Raw genomic sequence first — 16,765 nt, forward strand, 5'->3', positions numbered from 1 at the left:
CTCACTCTAATACCGCATGTAGGAACATGAAGTGAGGGAGAGAGATAGATAGCAGCATGAGCATACCCAACAAACATGAGAGAACCAGGAGCATACTCAATAGATAAGATGAAAGAGTACAATGAACAATAGTGCAACTAGTGACCATTGGGTATATATATAAACCCGTAGTGTGTCCCAAAAGATTTGTCAATGTACTGATACATAGCTCCGAGGGGATCTTTCCTCCATGTTCCACCCCCACTCAGGTACAGCCAACAAGTGTGACAATTACACTTGTTCGATGCCGCGTTGCAGCTCAAAGATCACAAACACAGTCGTGCTAACCATCATCAACCCTCCATCATTGCTTTCTGTCGTCCCATAGAGTGCCTCTATGGTCACTGCATCTAGGCTTGAGCAATCTCTATGGTCTTGTTTCAGGAGCTTTTTCCTCCTCCTTTGTATCAGATATCAGTTTTTTTTCCGTTCCTTTGATTATTTTTAACGGGTTTTGTGGTCCACTTAGAGGACACACCCGTTTCAGCTTGATGTACTTGGGTTTTTCTTTAGTCTCATAGACCTTCCAGTCTTCCGACGACTTATTAAAATTGCATTCTTTCTTTCTTTTTCACAAGTACTTTAGGAACTTTGCACTAATACTTTCTTCTTACAAATGTACCAGGCTTTCGTAGTCCCAATGATGCTCTATTTTTCATTTTGGCCTTGTATAGTTTTTCTTCTTTTTCCTTCAAAAAAAAGAGATGAAGTAAGAAGCAAGAACAATGCACGCACACATGCACATACACATACACATGCATGTCTTGCCAATTCTGAAATCCTTGGGTCCATTTGAAAACCACTTTCATACGCACAAACCCATACATACTCACTCAAACCATTTCAACAGAATGAGCAATATAATTGCTATCATTTTTCATATCAACCTTGCGTCAATTTGAAATTTGATGTCACACTCACCAACCCACCAACACTCATTTCAAATTGACATTAGGTCAATTTCAGAACTGATAGAATGAGCATTGCATCACCACTCAATTGCTATCGGTTTCGATATCAGCACTGATCTATTTGAAATCCATTTTCACACACACAATCCCACACAGCAAATGAGGGGAACACATATCAATTCTGTCACACACATATACTTACAGGCGAGTTACTTCCCAAAGTACAAGTCCCAGTTGCAATGGATCCTTCATTAAGCGAAAAGATGAGGAGTGATACTCATCCTCTGTCATCTGATTCCCTTTCCTAGCATTTGAGACATAAACCCTGTCCACACTCCAGCAACAACACTCTCAAATAAAATTCAATAAAGTGTTTTCCACTTTTTTTCAAGTTCACACAAACCACTATCCAGATATTTGCTTTTCCATTAAATGAAAGTCTACTTTGGTGGAGAGAGTTAAGCAGGAAGCCAACAAAGGGCAGAATAGAGATGACAGATACAAAGACCAACATACCAACTTAGCCATCGACAGAAGCTCTCGACTCTTGAAAATAAAAGGGAAAAGGTTCCCAACAGCAAGCATTCACGGACAAGGATAGTTGCCTGGACAACAATCAAGAACCAAAATGCTTATCTCAATCAAAAGATGAGTATTAAATACACATTTTTGAATTATACCAGTTCAGTTCATGTATTCAGCGAGTTACATGAATGCAATCATATTGGTTTCCTGACAATCTTATCACATTAATCTTAGTGCAGGCAAAATAATTACAATCTAGCATCACAAAGAAAGAGCCCCAGGTGTGAAGGGGGTAAAATGTTGCACTTAATTCTTTACAATATTTGTCATGGAAGGGGGGAAAAAGTGTTGTCTGTCACCTCAGTTCTTGCTTCCAGCTTAGGAGAGGAGGAATTTCCATTGATGAGTGTTTCCAACACAATCAGTCTGGCAAACAGAGATCGCCCTCCTTTCTGGTCACAATTGTCATCAGGTGATGAAGATGAGGCCTATCAGCAGCGATTCAAGGTGCTCCCAGTTTTTTGCAGACAACTGGGGAGATAGAGAGACAGAGAGAGAGAGACAGAGAGAGAGAGAGAGATACTTGGGCTCTACATTGCTTCCAGAGAGCATTATATGTAGCATTTCACATCATGAGCTTTTTAGATCACATGGCAGCAAGACATTGACTCAAGTGCATAGGACTCAGTCCTCTTCTGTCCACAATTTAGTCAGATCTCAAGACTCAGAACCACCCATGGCAACAGATACTTCAGCCAGGACCTGGAGGACGAGTAATGCTCTCCTTCTTCTTCACCATTGACCACGAAATGCTTTTAGAACACTGCGTACGTTGGTTTGACATTCAGGACCTTGCATCTCAGTAGAGCACTTTTTCACTTGAGGATGCTATCATCTTCCAGTTAGGTCAGGTGTGGCCCTCAGTCATAGAGGCTTTATGGTAAGCCCCTTCCTAAAGGGAAATTCACCTTCCATCTTATGTTTAGATTATCCATCATTACATGGAACATGAGAGGCCTTCACGGCTGCAGATTCAGTACTGGCATAGATGGCCACAAGACAGGAGTGTCAAGGCTGCACATTCTTAGAGACTCTTTGTTCCATCTCAGTAGGATCCACTAACATATCGTGCTCATCCAGGAGCATAGGTTATCACAACCCAAGATAGACAGATGCATAGTTTAGGACTGTTCGTAGTGCGGCAGATTGCACTAGAGGTGGGATTTGCATTTTGATTTCTGCCAGATGGGTAGCAGACATCATACAAGAGAGCACATTAGTGAACTACAAGGCAGTGTATATCATCATCCAGGTTCAGAATACTACTATTGCTATTCTCAACATTTATGCTTTAACTATACCGAGGCAGAGACATAACTTTTGAAGGCAGCTTTGGGAGACTCTTCTATAGGCTGACACTTAAATTGTTGATTTACACATGGTTGAATTCTCTAAGACAAGATTTGTAAGAGGGAGGTCGGACTGGTAGACAAAGCAAGTAAAGTGTGATCGTCTCATTCTCCATGTCATGCTTCATGATGAGATGACGCCTCTCATTTTCTAAACAGCTTACTGTTCTTATGGTCAAGGGCATCCGATGGCTCACTCTCCTAGCAAAATTAGATAGATCCTGTGTTGGGCTTGTTATAAACTCAACATGAGCAGTCATGGCATTGCATTGCATTGAGACAGACAATGCAACCGGCCTATGCAAAACATAGGGCAGTAAATCTGTAACTAACTAACCAAAATCATTGCCACAGCCAAAGAATCATTGAATATCAAATGCATACACGTCACTGAATGAGCATAACTGTCACAGCGTACATAAAACCATCATGGAGGCTAGAATGCCCCTACTCAACAATAATCCACAGTACACCAGATTGGCCCCAATCAATTGGCGCCCCTTTCGGTATTTCTTTTATCTCTTTCAATTCCTCTTACAAGCAGTAAACTGCTATTGGAATATACCCGTAGGTATCAATTCATCTCAAGGCCTGTCTAAGCCCAACTATCCTCAATCACAAGTGCAATCAAAGGTGCCCACAAGCACTAAACCACATCACATTGTCTATGCATAAAACCATCAAATTGCTCCACCCAATCTCAATGTCCAATCATGCCTTCATGTGCCAACATAAAGCATGCATTGTTGGGTATCACACATAGTCAAAGTTGTCCCTGTCTGCTAGTCATCAACCTGTGCAACAAGCATCAACATCTAGCAGCAAATTGACAAATCAAATACCTAGCCTGCATCAAAAGGAATGAGCCAAGATGGCTTCGCTCTTCAAGTACAACACTACCAAGGTCAGCACCAACCCAAGGAAGGCACTTGGTAGTCCCACAATCACCAAAGATCAGCCCACAACAAGTAGACCAGCAGTAGGCATGTCTCCAATGAAGAATTTAGCAAGTGTTCTCAACAAAAGACTCCATAAATGCAGTTGCTTCACTTCAGCCTCAGTGTAGACAGCAAAATCAGCAACCAACCATCAGTATGCAGCTCTGAGACACCAAATACATATGCGAGTTTCTGTCCAGCACCTTTCCCCAGCCTATAGGATCACTTTGGAACTGTAAACCTCGAAAAAGAGCAGCAAAACAGCCACAAATGTAGTCGCCCTGTCCCAGAGAGTCAGCAGGAGCAAGAAGACATCAAACTGAGAAGATCTGTTGCGAAGAAACTCTTGGAAACCATTCCAACCATCAGCTAGACACCTCAGAATTAGAAATCAGCAAGTTTTGGTCCGAATCCAGCCAGGAAAAGCTCATAAATGAAGCCGCCCAGCCTGTAGGGACTTCCTGCTGCAAGGGCACAACAATCTGACCACTTTTGTCGTAGGAAATCATAAAAAATCAGCAAAAACCTGCTCTTCTTCTCCACGCCTCACTTTCTACCTATAGCAATTGTAGGAATGAACCGAATGAGAGAGATGACTCCCTAAGTTGGAAGGGAGGTGCTACAGGTGACACCTTGCATACATGCACCTACCAGAGTGACATGTGTTGCTATTGACCCTTGACTTTGGTGACTCATTAAAAATGGCTTGTAATTAAAGCCCTCTTGTTGTACCTCATTTAATACCATGGGCCTAGTACTTGGGGCCTCATTCATTGCACTTGTGGTTGCACATCTTGCACATTTAATTCTAGGAGCACCCAGGGTCGAAATTTAGCCCTGAAAATTGGTACACCTAGGTTAAATGTGGTTCTGGTCAGTATGATCACGTCTCCGTGACATACCCCCCACTTGAAACAACAAACTACTGTTTGCTGCCTCGCATCAAATAAGAAATGTAAAATAAATAAATAAATAAGAATCATGATATAGGAGGCTGCTTGATCATCATACAGGAGGCTGCCTGCATGTCATCTTCACTATACAGGAGGCTGCCTGTATAGTATCATCTTCATTCAGGAGGCTGCATGAACAATCGTTATACAGGAGGCTGCCTGTATAACATCTACTTTTTCATATGCTCTTTTCAGGTCTTCAACATACCTATCAGCCTCAAATATTCTTTCTTTTGTCTACAAAATGGGTGGAACTTTCCTTCCACCTTCCACTATCTCAAAAGCAGCCTTTCCTATGGAAGTGTGCACTATGTTGTTGTACGCATACTCAACCATAGCAAATATTGTTTTCACTTTGCCTTATGCTCTGACACATAGCATTTCAGCAAATCCAACACTATTGAATTTGCTTCCTCTGATTGTCCATCAGTTTGAGGGTGATAAGTTGAAGAAAACAGCAAAGTAGTACCTAAGTAGTCAAACAATCCTTTCCAAAACAAGCTGGTCATTCATGGAGCCCTGTCACTCACAATTGACTCAAGCATACCATGGTACTTAAAGATGTTCTGCATGAAGATCTTTGCCATGTGATCCGCTATAATTGGAGAAGTACTCGCATTCCATAGTTGCTTCCAAAGACGGCCTCATTCTTCAGTTTCCTTCATGAAGTTTTGTTCTCAAGGGAGTGAGTTGTGGACTTTAGAGAGATTGATCACAAATAGACAATGTGTAGGACACACAGTTCAGTTGTTCCAAGTCTGGTTGGATCATAGATTCATTCATGCCTCAGGATGCTCACACTATGAAACGACTTCGTCTATCCTCGTCTCTTTATCTGTAGCCTAAATCTCTACTTTTCGTTGAAATAATCACGGGCGATGGCTCTCTGTTATTCCACCCAGCCTATTCTCAAGGATAGTAAATCGTCAGAATACGTATTTTTCTTCGTTATTTTCCTTCATACTTATCCATGAGACCCTCAATTCCCTAGATAGTTCTCCTTGCCAAATGTCATCATTATAGCCTCTCCACTTGGTGCACCTTTTTTTTACCCCTCTCTTGGGGCACATTAAAAACCACTTGCCCCTTGGCATTATTGCACATTTAGGTGCACCTAGGCCTTAGCACTCAGAACCATCTAGTCAATGCCATCTCGCCCTCACCTAGGACCTTGGCAGTTACTTCTCTTGACCATTTCAATTACGCACATTAACTATTACAAAAGTTGGTCATCTAAGAGAAAATGCCCACCGATCTATCCGAGGTCATGCTATCCCGGCTAGAGCATAACATTCCTTCCCTCTTGCATCAGCGTCCTCGATGATGAAATCTGGGAACACTCTCCGTAACTGGTATACGGATTCCCAGGTAGCTTCCGATAGAGGCTGACCATGCCATGCAACCAACACCGTGGGTATCTTCCGATTTCGTATTTGCATTGTTCCTCGGTCCAGGATTCTTGTTGGCTGGCGCCTTGCAATATCCTCTATCTCCTGAAACAAAACCACACCTTCGATTAGTGAGTCACCTGTATGCAAAAATTTCTTTAAGCGCGAAACATGAAAAACCGGGTGCACCTTACACCCCTGTGGCAATTCTAATTTATAGGCTACACTGCCTATTCTCTTTAGAATTAACCACGGCCCACAGTATCGAGGTGATAACTTAGCACACTCTCCTGAAGTCAACGACTTCGAGTGCGAAGGAATTCTGAGAAAAACTTTTTCTCCTTCTTCAAATACTCTTATAGACCGATTTTCATCCGCATACACCTTGGCTCTATCCATAGCCTAACGGATATTAGCTCTCGCAAGTGCTAGCATCTCCCGCATCTGAACTACAAAGTTCGCGGCACTAGGCACCTTCTGAGGTACTCCAACTATAGTCGGATTGGCTGGTCTATAACCATAGTTCAGCTCAAACGGACTGAACCCGGTAGATGAATGTTTTCTATCATTGTAGGCAAACTCCAACAATGGCAACCACTTGTCCCATGTATGTTGCCTCAATGACACATATGCCCTCAGCATATCCTCTAAAGTTTGGTTGACTCTCTCCGTCTGACCATCCGTCTCAGGATGATCCCCACTACTCATTCCCAACTCAGTCCTCAGTGTCTCAAATACCGCTGTCCAAAAATGACCGGTAAATCTGACATCTCTGTCTGACACTATGGATCTAGGCAATCCATGCAGACGAAATATATGTCTAATAAACAAATCCGCCACTTGCAGGGCACTAACAGACTCTCTAGTCGGAATGAAGTGAGCCATCTTGGTTAGACGATCAACCACCACAAGGATAGAATTATACCCTCCTTGTGTTGCAGGTAGCCCTACAATAAAGTCCATGGAAATGCTCTCCCACTTACTTAGTGGTATTTCCAAGGGCTGTAAAAGTCTGGGTGGCTTCACCCGTTCGGCCTTGCTTACCTGACACGAGAAACACCGTGTCACATATTCATGAATATGCTTTTTCATCTTTGGCCAAAAGAAATCTCGCTTCACGAGATCATAGGTCTTCTCGACACCTGGATGTCCCGCACACGGGCTATCATGGCACTGTCGAACTCTCTGCCTGAGATCATTCTGACCAGGTACTATAACCTTGCCATTTCTAACTAGCATACCATCCCTTATGGTATATCTTGCATAACTTTGGCCTTTTCTGGATGCCAGGTCATCCTTTTCATTTTTTTCGGGTTTTAACACATGAGCTTTAGGCCATAAGCTCTGGACAAACTCGTCCACCTTTTGAGTTTCTCTGATCTCGGTCATTAGACACTCTCTAATACCGTGAAACTCAGGTTGTGCATAATGCGAGACAACGCATCAGCCACCTTATTGTCTTTTCCTCTTCGGTACCGAATCGTTAGATTAAACTCCTGCATGAGCTCTGCCCACCTAGCTTGGCGGCCCCTCAAGTCAGGCTGTTTACAAAAATGTTTCAGAGTATCATGATCCACATCCACATAAAACTCTGAACCATACAAATAATGCCTCCATGTTTTCAAAGCATGGATAACAGCACACAACTCCAATTCATGAGTTGGCCAATTCCTTTGAGAGGGAGAAAGCTTCTTGCTTTCAAAGGCTACTGGCCTTCCCTCTTGAAGGAGGACTGCTCCTACCGCAATGCCACTTGCATCGGTTTCTAGGAACAACGGTTTCTGGGGATCAACTATTTTTAACACCGGTCCTGAGACCACAACTTGTTTTATGGTGTTAAAACTTTCTTGTTGATTCTGTCCCCATATAAAAGGTACTTTATCTGAGGTCAGATCAGTCAATGGCGATACTATTCCGGAATATCCTTTGATATGCCTTCTATAAAACTGGACAAATCCCAAGAATGATCGCAACACGGTCAGACTCTGAGGGATTGGCCAAGTTAGTATTGCAGCCACTTTCTTCGGATCCATTTCTACCCCCTGTGGAGTAATTATGAACCCTAAGTATTCAAGCCTAACCATACACAGTATAGTTTTCTTTTTATTTACATAGAGACTGGCTTTCCTCAAAGTACTGAACACTATCCTTAAGTGTTCATGATGCTCAGTAACACTTTTACTGAATATCAAGATGTCGTCAATAAAATGTACTACGAACTTTCCGATATACGGACGTAGTAAATCGTTCATAAGCATGACGAATGTCGCTCGAGCATTGGTAAGTCCGAAGGGCATTACCAAAAACTCATAATGACCAAACCTGCTTCTGAAAGCGGTTTTATGCACATCCTCGGCTCTAATCCGGATTTGATGGTAGCCGCACTTAAGATCTATCTTGCTGAAAATCACGGCTCCATGTAATGCATCTAGCAAATCATCAATCCGAGCCATCGGATACCTGTGCTTACCAGTGATATTATTCAATGCTCTGTAATCTATACAGAGGCGAAACGTATCGTCCTTTTTCTTCTTTAATATCACTGGCGAAGCAAAAGGTGAGAAACTTGGTTGAATCTACCCCAACTTGAGGTATTCTTCCAGTTGTCTACGCACCTCCGCCTCTTCAGCAAAACTCATTCTATAGGGAGGTCTATTTACAGGTTCTGCCCCCGGGATCAGTTCAATCTTATGTTGAACTTTCCGCTCTGGAGGTAACCCATAAGGTAGTTCATCCTTGAAACATTCAGAGAACTCCTCTGTTATAAGATTAGCCAGCTTGGCCATCTCACCACTTTGTGTAACATCAGTGCTAGCCGAAGAATCATCCACCGGCTCTACCGATGCTGTGCAAAGGAATAAAAACTCTACTTGAGCCTTTCTGATTTCCATCACGGAAACCAACGGTCCCTGAGGTATATCTTTTTCACCTCGCAAGACATAAAGCACATCATTCATCTTGAATTGATATACGTGCTTTTTCCAATCAATGGCTGGATTCTTCCTAGAATGCCACGCCATTCCCAGGGCTATATCCGCATGAGCAAGCTTGGTCATTTCAAAATCAAGCTTCTCAGCATAGTCCTGAATCCGAAGCTCCAACTGGGTAACCCTTTGGTCCCATACTTCAGTTGAACTTCCATCTGCCATCCTGATTGTATACGCATAGTCAGATGGACTTGTCTTTAATTTCAGCCTCTTCACGAGCTTGGAGTTAATCACATTGTGAGTTGACGCCGAGTCAAACAACACAATGACATCATGACTGGCCACTTGCCCTTTCATTTTAATTAACTCCGTATCATTAAAGGCCGTATACCCCGTTGCTGCGGGCTTAGATAGGATGTTATCAGGTGCACTCGTCACTAACTTAGCAACAGATACACATAACAAACAAGGTACTAACCTCTGAGAAGGTCCCACCAGTTGCATCTGCATATGTTCCGCATTGGGACTCTCCTGCATTTCTACGTCGCATTCAGATATTATCATATTAGCCGTGCGACGATCTTTATTCAGTGACAATCCTTCCACTGATGTCGTTGAAGGCAGCCGAAGCACAATCCTTCTTTTCTAGCTTTCTCTTTTTGTTCAAGGGTCAACGAGGACTTTGACCAAGCCCGGGCTGCCATTGGAGTTATTTTCCTTTTCACCCCAACGGTGGTACTTGTTTTTACTGGTCCCTCAACCGGTTTCACCTGCTTGGTTTGGCCACTTGGCTGCGAGACACTTGTCTTTGAAACCCATTTCCTCGGAAATCCCCCTTTTTTCGGGTACTCATACTGAGTCCCTGCCTGCACAAATCCACCAGATCTACCTCTGGCATCCTCATAGTTCAGGGCTACTGCTATAGATTCATCTAATGTAGTCACATATTTAGCCCGAACTTCCATTTTGATTTTGTCGTTCAGTCCATAGATATAGTCTTTTAACTGAACCGACATAGGGAGAGGGTCTGTTATTTTCATGACACATTCCCTGAATTTGTCAGTGTACTCTGCCACTGACAGACTCCTCTGATGAAGATTTCTATAAGCATCCTAGGCTCGGGATTCTTCATCAGGTGGGAGAAAGTGTTTCTTGAATTCAGCTTTAAACCCTTCCCAGGTGGTTGGAGCAACTTGATCCTTCTGTTGCTTTATCCACCATCTGTCCGTTGCCTCAATAAACAGGTGTGTGGCCTCGCGGATCTTCTTTAGATCGGATCTAATTTCACAAATGGCGAAGGCTTCTTCCCACTTGTGTAACCAAACCTCGATCACATCAGAGCTGCACTCGGTCATCCGACCAGCGTACTTCTCCGGTCTATAATTAGCGATATTAGGCACTTTGACCCTTGTGCGCTCTAAGGAATGTATACTGGGCTCTGGCTCTACTGGAGCTTTGCCCTTGTCAGTTCTAGACGGTCTAGCCGACAAGGCTTGCACCATCTCCTTGATCTCATTTTGACCAGCATTCACTTGAAGCTGCTGGTTCATAATCTGCTGTAAAGCATCCTCTAATATCGAAATCCTACCAATCAATGTAGGTGCTACATGATGTGACATCTGTTGTGTAGACTGCACTCTAGACTCACTAGGATTCACCCTTGAATTCTGTCCTTCTGCCTCCATAGTTTCACAATGGAAGATGGGATTTTTTTTTTTTTTCTCTCTTATCTAAAACCCAAATAACCAATATATACACCCTTCACTTCTGTTCTGCTTTCCTGGTTCTTTTTTTTTTTTTCTTGTTTCTTTTCGACGGCGCAGAACTAACAGGACATATGAAAAACAAAAAAAAAACTGCATGGAAAGAAAGGCCCCCTGATGCAATAATCCGACGTTGCGGAGCCAAAGCCGGCGTTGCCTCACGAGAGAAACTGGACAGCCCAGTGGGTGGAGGTCCGAGCCCGAAATGATGGCTCAGCAATAGACCTGCGTCTCCAATCCAAAGTCGCCCTTCATTTGCGCACGCAGGGATGCCAGCAGTTGCTCCAACGACCCCGTCGAATTAGAGCGGACGTCGATAGCCTCGTTTACCCGTCACCTGCGACTAGTTTTCTTTTCACACTAACAGCCCGTCGCACGCTAATCACGTCACCTCCTTGGACTGCCTATCCGCATCGACCAGTCGCAATTTCTTCGCCGCCTGCTGTCCGTCCACGTAGTCCCTTCACGCACAGCCTTCGTAGGCCACGGTGGCCATTTTCTCATTCAGGACGTCAACTTCCCGTCGATCTCCTCGTAGCCTCCCGGGCTTCCATAGATTCACTTGTATAGACCCGCGTCACGGACAGCCAACGATCCTCCCCTCACCTTCCGGGAACCTTGCGCTCCATCGCTTCATCTCTTCACGAATCCCCCTTCCATCCTCTAGCCTTGCTCTGATACCAAAATGAAACGACTTCGTCTATCCTCATCTTTATCTGTAGCCTAAATCTCTACTTTTCGTTGAAATAATCACGGGCGATGGCTCTCTGTTATTCCACCCAGCCTATTCTCAAGGATAGTAAATCGTCAGAATACGTATTTTTCTTCGTTATTTTCCTTCATACTTATCCATGAGACCCTCAATTCCCTAGATAGTTCTCCTTGCCAAATGTCATCATTATAGCCTCTCCACTTGGTGCACCTTTTTTTTACCCCTCTCTTGGGGCACATTAAAAACCACTTGCCCCTTGGCATTATTGCACATTTAGGTGCAGCTAGGCCTTAGCACTCAGAACCATCTAGTCAATGCCATCTCGCCCTCACCTAGGACCTTGGCAGTTACTTCTCTTGACCATTTCAATTACGCACATTAACTATTACAAAAGTTGGTCATCTAAGAGAAAATGCCCACCGATCTATCCGAGGTCATGCTATCCCGGCTAGAGCATAACACACTAGGGACGCAAGGTTGAGCTTTGTTCTTCTTATTTCTTATTGTTCACAGTGGTGTTCCCTTGGATGTGCCTCTTGGTTTGACATTCAGGGTCTTCATAAATGTTGTTGCTCCTTTCCTCTAGAAGATGCCATTGTCTTTCACTTCTATAAGATTTGGCTATCTGTAAGAGCAGGTCGGCCCCATCATTCACCATTAGTCATGTTGTTGCCAGTGGCACCCCTTCACCTCCTCTCTATGTGTAGGCTTCCTATTATTTCTTGGAATGTGAAGAGCCTTAATGGCAAAAAATTCATTGCTGACTTAAGGGTCACAGGATGGGAGTACCTAGATTGCAGCTGCTTAGGGACTTTCTTCGTTACATTTCCTCGGGATCACATGCTGGTTGTTGTACTCATTCATGAGCATAAGCTCTCACAAGCCATGATCGATAGATGCAGATCACTTCTCCGAGGTCAGAGCAGGACTATTTGGCAGAAGGCATTAGGGGGTGGGGTTGTATTTCAATTTCAGCTAGATGGGCTTGTGCAATTCTTCTGGAGGGTTCCTTGGTGGATAGAAGGGTAGTTTTCATTATTAACTCCTCTACAAGTGTTCTCGACATTTATCCCCCCCCCTTTTTTTTAAGACTTAGATGCATCACCTGGAGTGGGGACTCAAGAAAGGTGAGGCCTTATATTGTCACTTTGTGGTAAACGTAAAAGCATTTGACCCAGTTTCAAGAACGAAATTGTAGGAGAGAATGGAAAAACTCCAAGTAGTCTATGAAGGGACACAAGGTAAAGGTAAGGCCTTATATTGTGACTTTGTGGTAAACATAAAGGCGTTTGACCCAGTTTCAAGAACTAAATTTTGGGAGAGAGTGGAAAAACTCCAAGTAGTCTCGAAAACATAATTGCTGAACTGGCAAGACCCTTGATTGATGGTGCTTTAGGAGAAGAAAAGCAATCCCTCATAAAGCAAGGACTGTAGCTTTTGAAAAGGCTTGGTGTAGAGCTGGAATTTCTTTATATTTAAAAGACTATAAAGTGTTCTTTCATTGTGTGCTAAGACCATTATTCACTCTTAAAAAAATCAGGCGTGAAAGTTCCTCAATCCAAGATTCAACTACGAGCATGATAGCAAGGGCGATACCTCCTGTTCTCACAGCTCCGCTTTCCAATGAGGTCCCTTTCACTTGATTTCACCTGATTTTGTGTGAATGGTTGTAACATGTTGACCTTACAACTTGGATGATAGCAATGTGAGTGCTTCTTGGCATGTTGGCTAGAGTTGTCTGCATTGACATGTTAATGTCCTCTATATACCTTGCCCACAAGCTCTAAAATCAGGACACTCAAAACAAATTTGAGTTAAAATTAAATAATGAAACATGTAAAAATTGTGTAGCATTGCAAAAGAGTGCTAAAAGTGCTGCCTTGATAAACTTGGTTTTAACATTTTTTAACTCTCTAAAAAACACTAGCCGCCTTTTAATTATGAGACAGACATAATCTTTTTTAATTATGAGACAGACAATTTCCATCGTCTATTCACAGAGGGCTTTTAGGGAATGCAAGGGGTACCACGTGTGGTGGCACTACACGTACTTGAGATTATTCTTCACATACAATGGTTTTTGAGGTGACATGCATGACACAATGCACACACAGATTTATGCACCACAGACACAAGTAACTCATATTCATATATCATGTCCAATACATAGCACTCAACCTCAAACATCACTTCTGTACCTGCCCTGTCACGTCTTTCATTTCGAGGTAGTGGACCTTCATGGCCTACAAAGCTGGCATGGGCAGCCCAGAGTTCATATTCTATTAAAAGTTCAATCTTGATCATAGGCATCTTTAACGTCATGTGTGGCTTCAGATGGTGCCAATTCAGATGCTGTGAACATGATATCAGCACATTAGCGATCTCTGTTTCTAGGACACTATTTAAGGTGCATTCAGCAATCTTTCTTTGCACTTGGTCACATTAGCCATCTCTCTCTCTCTCTCTCTCTCTCTCTCTCTCTCTCTCTCTCTCTCTCTCTCCAATTTGTGTGTATGTGCAATCATGCAGACATGAAGGACACCCCATATAGAATTTTTGGGAAGATACTTACAGCTCTTTCAACCGAGTGAATTCTTCCATGGAGGTAACTTGATATCCAGACAAGAATCTCAAAGTCTTCAGGCAAATAAGGCCGACTTTCTCTGCTACTTTCTTGTACATCCAATGGCTGAGATCGTCCAGAAAATGCTCCCTCTCCACCCAAATGTGAGACATGTTGCTGCCATTTTTATTCAACTGCGCTCGAATGCCGAAGCAATGGGTACGCACATTGCATGGGGTAAGGGAGTTGTGCGAGACTTTAAAGAGCTGGCCTGGAAAGCCAGAGATCAACTGACAAAAGCGCCCACGATTAGAGTGTGGTTTGGGAGACTTTTGGGCAACTGTTTGAGATGAAGATAGGAGTAATCTATGAGTACATGATGTCGATGCATGCAGTTGGTAAACAAGTCGGTTTTGAACAGAATTTAGTGATGGTTAAAGCAAAAAGCAATGAATTCTTGCACGAAGGCAGTCAATTCTTACACGGAGGGAGGAGGAGGAGGAGGACAGGGCGAGGGCAGCCATGGCCAGATAGCAAGCTTGCCCGAGCGTTCTTGTGGATCACGTTGCAGTCGTGGTGGTAGCCTGTAGATTCCAGACTAGACTACAGTGATGAATGTCGCGTGCGGGCGCACGTGCATCCATGATGGCGTCAGGTGGAGAATTTCTGAATTCCCACGTTTTACCTCGAGCCCACATTGTTCCAGCTAGCTAAAGAAGCCATGCATGAGGGAATGCGTCATTCCTCGCGGCAATTTTACACTTGACGCACACCCAAGTCACCTTATAAAATTTACCACTATTCAATCAACTTCAACTCTTGACTTAGTGGAAAGTGGATCTCAATCATATGTTCTGCTAACAAATAGAGGACATATAAAATAAGGTGATTGATATGCATATTCTATGCCTTGCATGCACAAAACTCGAGGGCCACACTAGAGATAATGCATATTGAAGCTTTGATTGTACATTGTATAAAGGAAAAAGGGTATGAAAGGGACATAACATGTTGTGTAGTAATGTAAAAGTTGAACTCGTAGGCCACATCATCAGAGGTTGTGTGATGGTTCTTTTAAAAGCTTCAAAGAGCCCAATGCCTTTCATCATGCATGGGGGAGGCCATTAAGGTTGTGTTCACATGTTGCCAACGAAGTTACCTTAGGGTGACTTTGTCGGCATGTGTTTACATGCTCCTAACTTTTTGTGGCATGTTAGTATCTTAGCTCATCTTCGTGCACTTGCAAAACATGTTCTCTTGCTTGTGGATATAAACCATCATAGCTTTTCCTTTTCTTGTGAGCCCCTTTTAAAGGAGGGGCTTCACCAAAGGCATTCAATTTGAAAATCTCAAAGCCATCATTATCCAATTTTGAAATCCAAATGAATGGGGAGGTAGGGCACTTTCACATGTTCCCAACCAAGTTGCTCGAGGCAAATTTTGTTGCCACGCCTTGTGTGGCATGATGTTGTTGTAGTCTGTCTTTGTATACAATCGAGCACATTCTCGTGCTTTGCACACGCACACGTACACGCACACAAAAAAAAGAAGTAACAGTTGTGCTCTCTTTAAACATGCATCATGGTTGTTCTTTCTAGCACACATGACCTTCATAGAGCTCCCAAAAATTGGGTTAAAAAAGAAATACGAAGTTTAAAGTTCTCATATGCAATAGCAATGTGTGGGTCATGCACTCATACATTAAAAAACTCACACATTGCTCACAATGTAATTTTCTTGACTAAAATTGAAAATTCCCAGCTAGAGTTGAAGGTTGCTTTAATAATTTTACATATTTTAGTTCTAAAATCTTGATAATTGTTTAAATTTTAAGGATCCTTATAGTTTAATCTTGAATAAACTTTTGATATTGCCCTTGTTAAAGGCCAAAAAAAAAAAACGTTTAGCCTTGTGGGATCGATCATAAGAAATATTAGATGGATTGCCACATTACGAAAATATCATGAGTTTATTTAGGGGAGGCACTATCACATCTAGCTAGTTGTAGCTAGGGGTTAAGGGACCATTTGCCCGCAAGTATGTTTTAGACAGATTGAGACATTATGAAAACGTAAAGGGCGTGGGTCGACAGAAAGGATCAAGACATATTCAGAATAGGAATTTGCTCCCCTAGATTCCCAGCTCTGGCGAATTCTTGGACATCTAGTTTGTAGCAATCTGACCAGTCTCTCGTAGTTTGGGCCTTGGCACTTAAATCCAACGTCCAAGAAAACCTAGTTTGATCTAGTTGGTTTCCCTCCCCTGGCAACCAGGCTCATTGTTGAAAAGTTCGTCAAAAATGGCTTGCGGCTGCTCGCAAGCCACTTGCCATTTCCAAGCACACTATTGTTGTTTATAAATAACTACTTATGACAGATGTTACTTCACCTTTTGATATAAACAAATACTTGCAATGTCTCAAAGTTGGGAATGTAATACTTCCAACACATAGTAAAACATATGTACAAGTGACTACCATGGTTGTGTAGATGTGCCAATTCATGGGTTGCGATGCTCATGTTCTTAGATGTTTCTTCTTTCTTGATTAACAAAAAAACATCGTATTTAGTCAATACAATATATATATAAAATATGGACAATAAAGAGCTTTGTGCATCTTCATGATAATGAAATCAA

The 16,765-nt window shown here is 42.7% G+C and overlaps 1 long non-coding RNA gene across 3 annotated transcripts; it reads right to left on the reverse strand.

Moving 5' to 3' along the window:
- Positions 1–598: 598 nt before the first annotated feature.
- On the reverse strand, positions 599–14,838 carry LOC147889093 (uncharacterized). 3 transcript variants are annotated; one of them, XR_015542958.1, is made up of 6 exons: positions 14,611–14,631; positions 14,138–14,418; positions 13,764–13,917; positions 1,467–1,555; positions 1,153–1,275; positions 599–728 (listed from the first exon to the last, which is right to left on the reverse strand). It is a non-coding gene; the product is annotated as an uncharacterized LOC147889093 (long non-coding RNA). The 3 variants fall into 3 exon arrangements; XR_015542957.1 differs by having other exon boundaries at positions 14,138–14,838; XR_015542959.1 differs by lacking the exon at positions 13,764–13,917 and having other exon boundaries at positions 14,138–14,838.
- Positions 14,839–16,765: the final 1,927 nt, after the last annotated feature.

The sequence above is a fragment of the Dipteris shenzhenensis genome, chromosome 20, assembly GCF_047967505.1.
Source record: "Dipteris shenzhenensis isolate YYH24624 ecotype China chromosome 20, Dip_SZ_1.0, whole genome shotgun sequence".
Lineage (NCBI taxonomy): Eukaryota > Viridiplantae > Streptophyta > Polypodiopsida > Gleicheniales > Dipteridaceae > Dipteris > Dipteris shenzhenensis.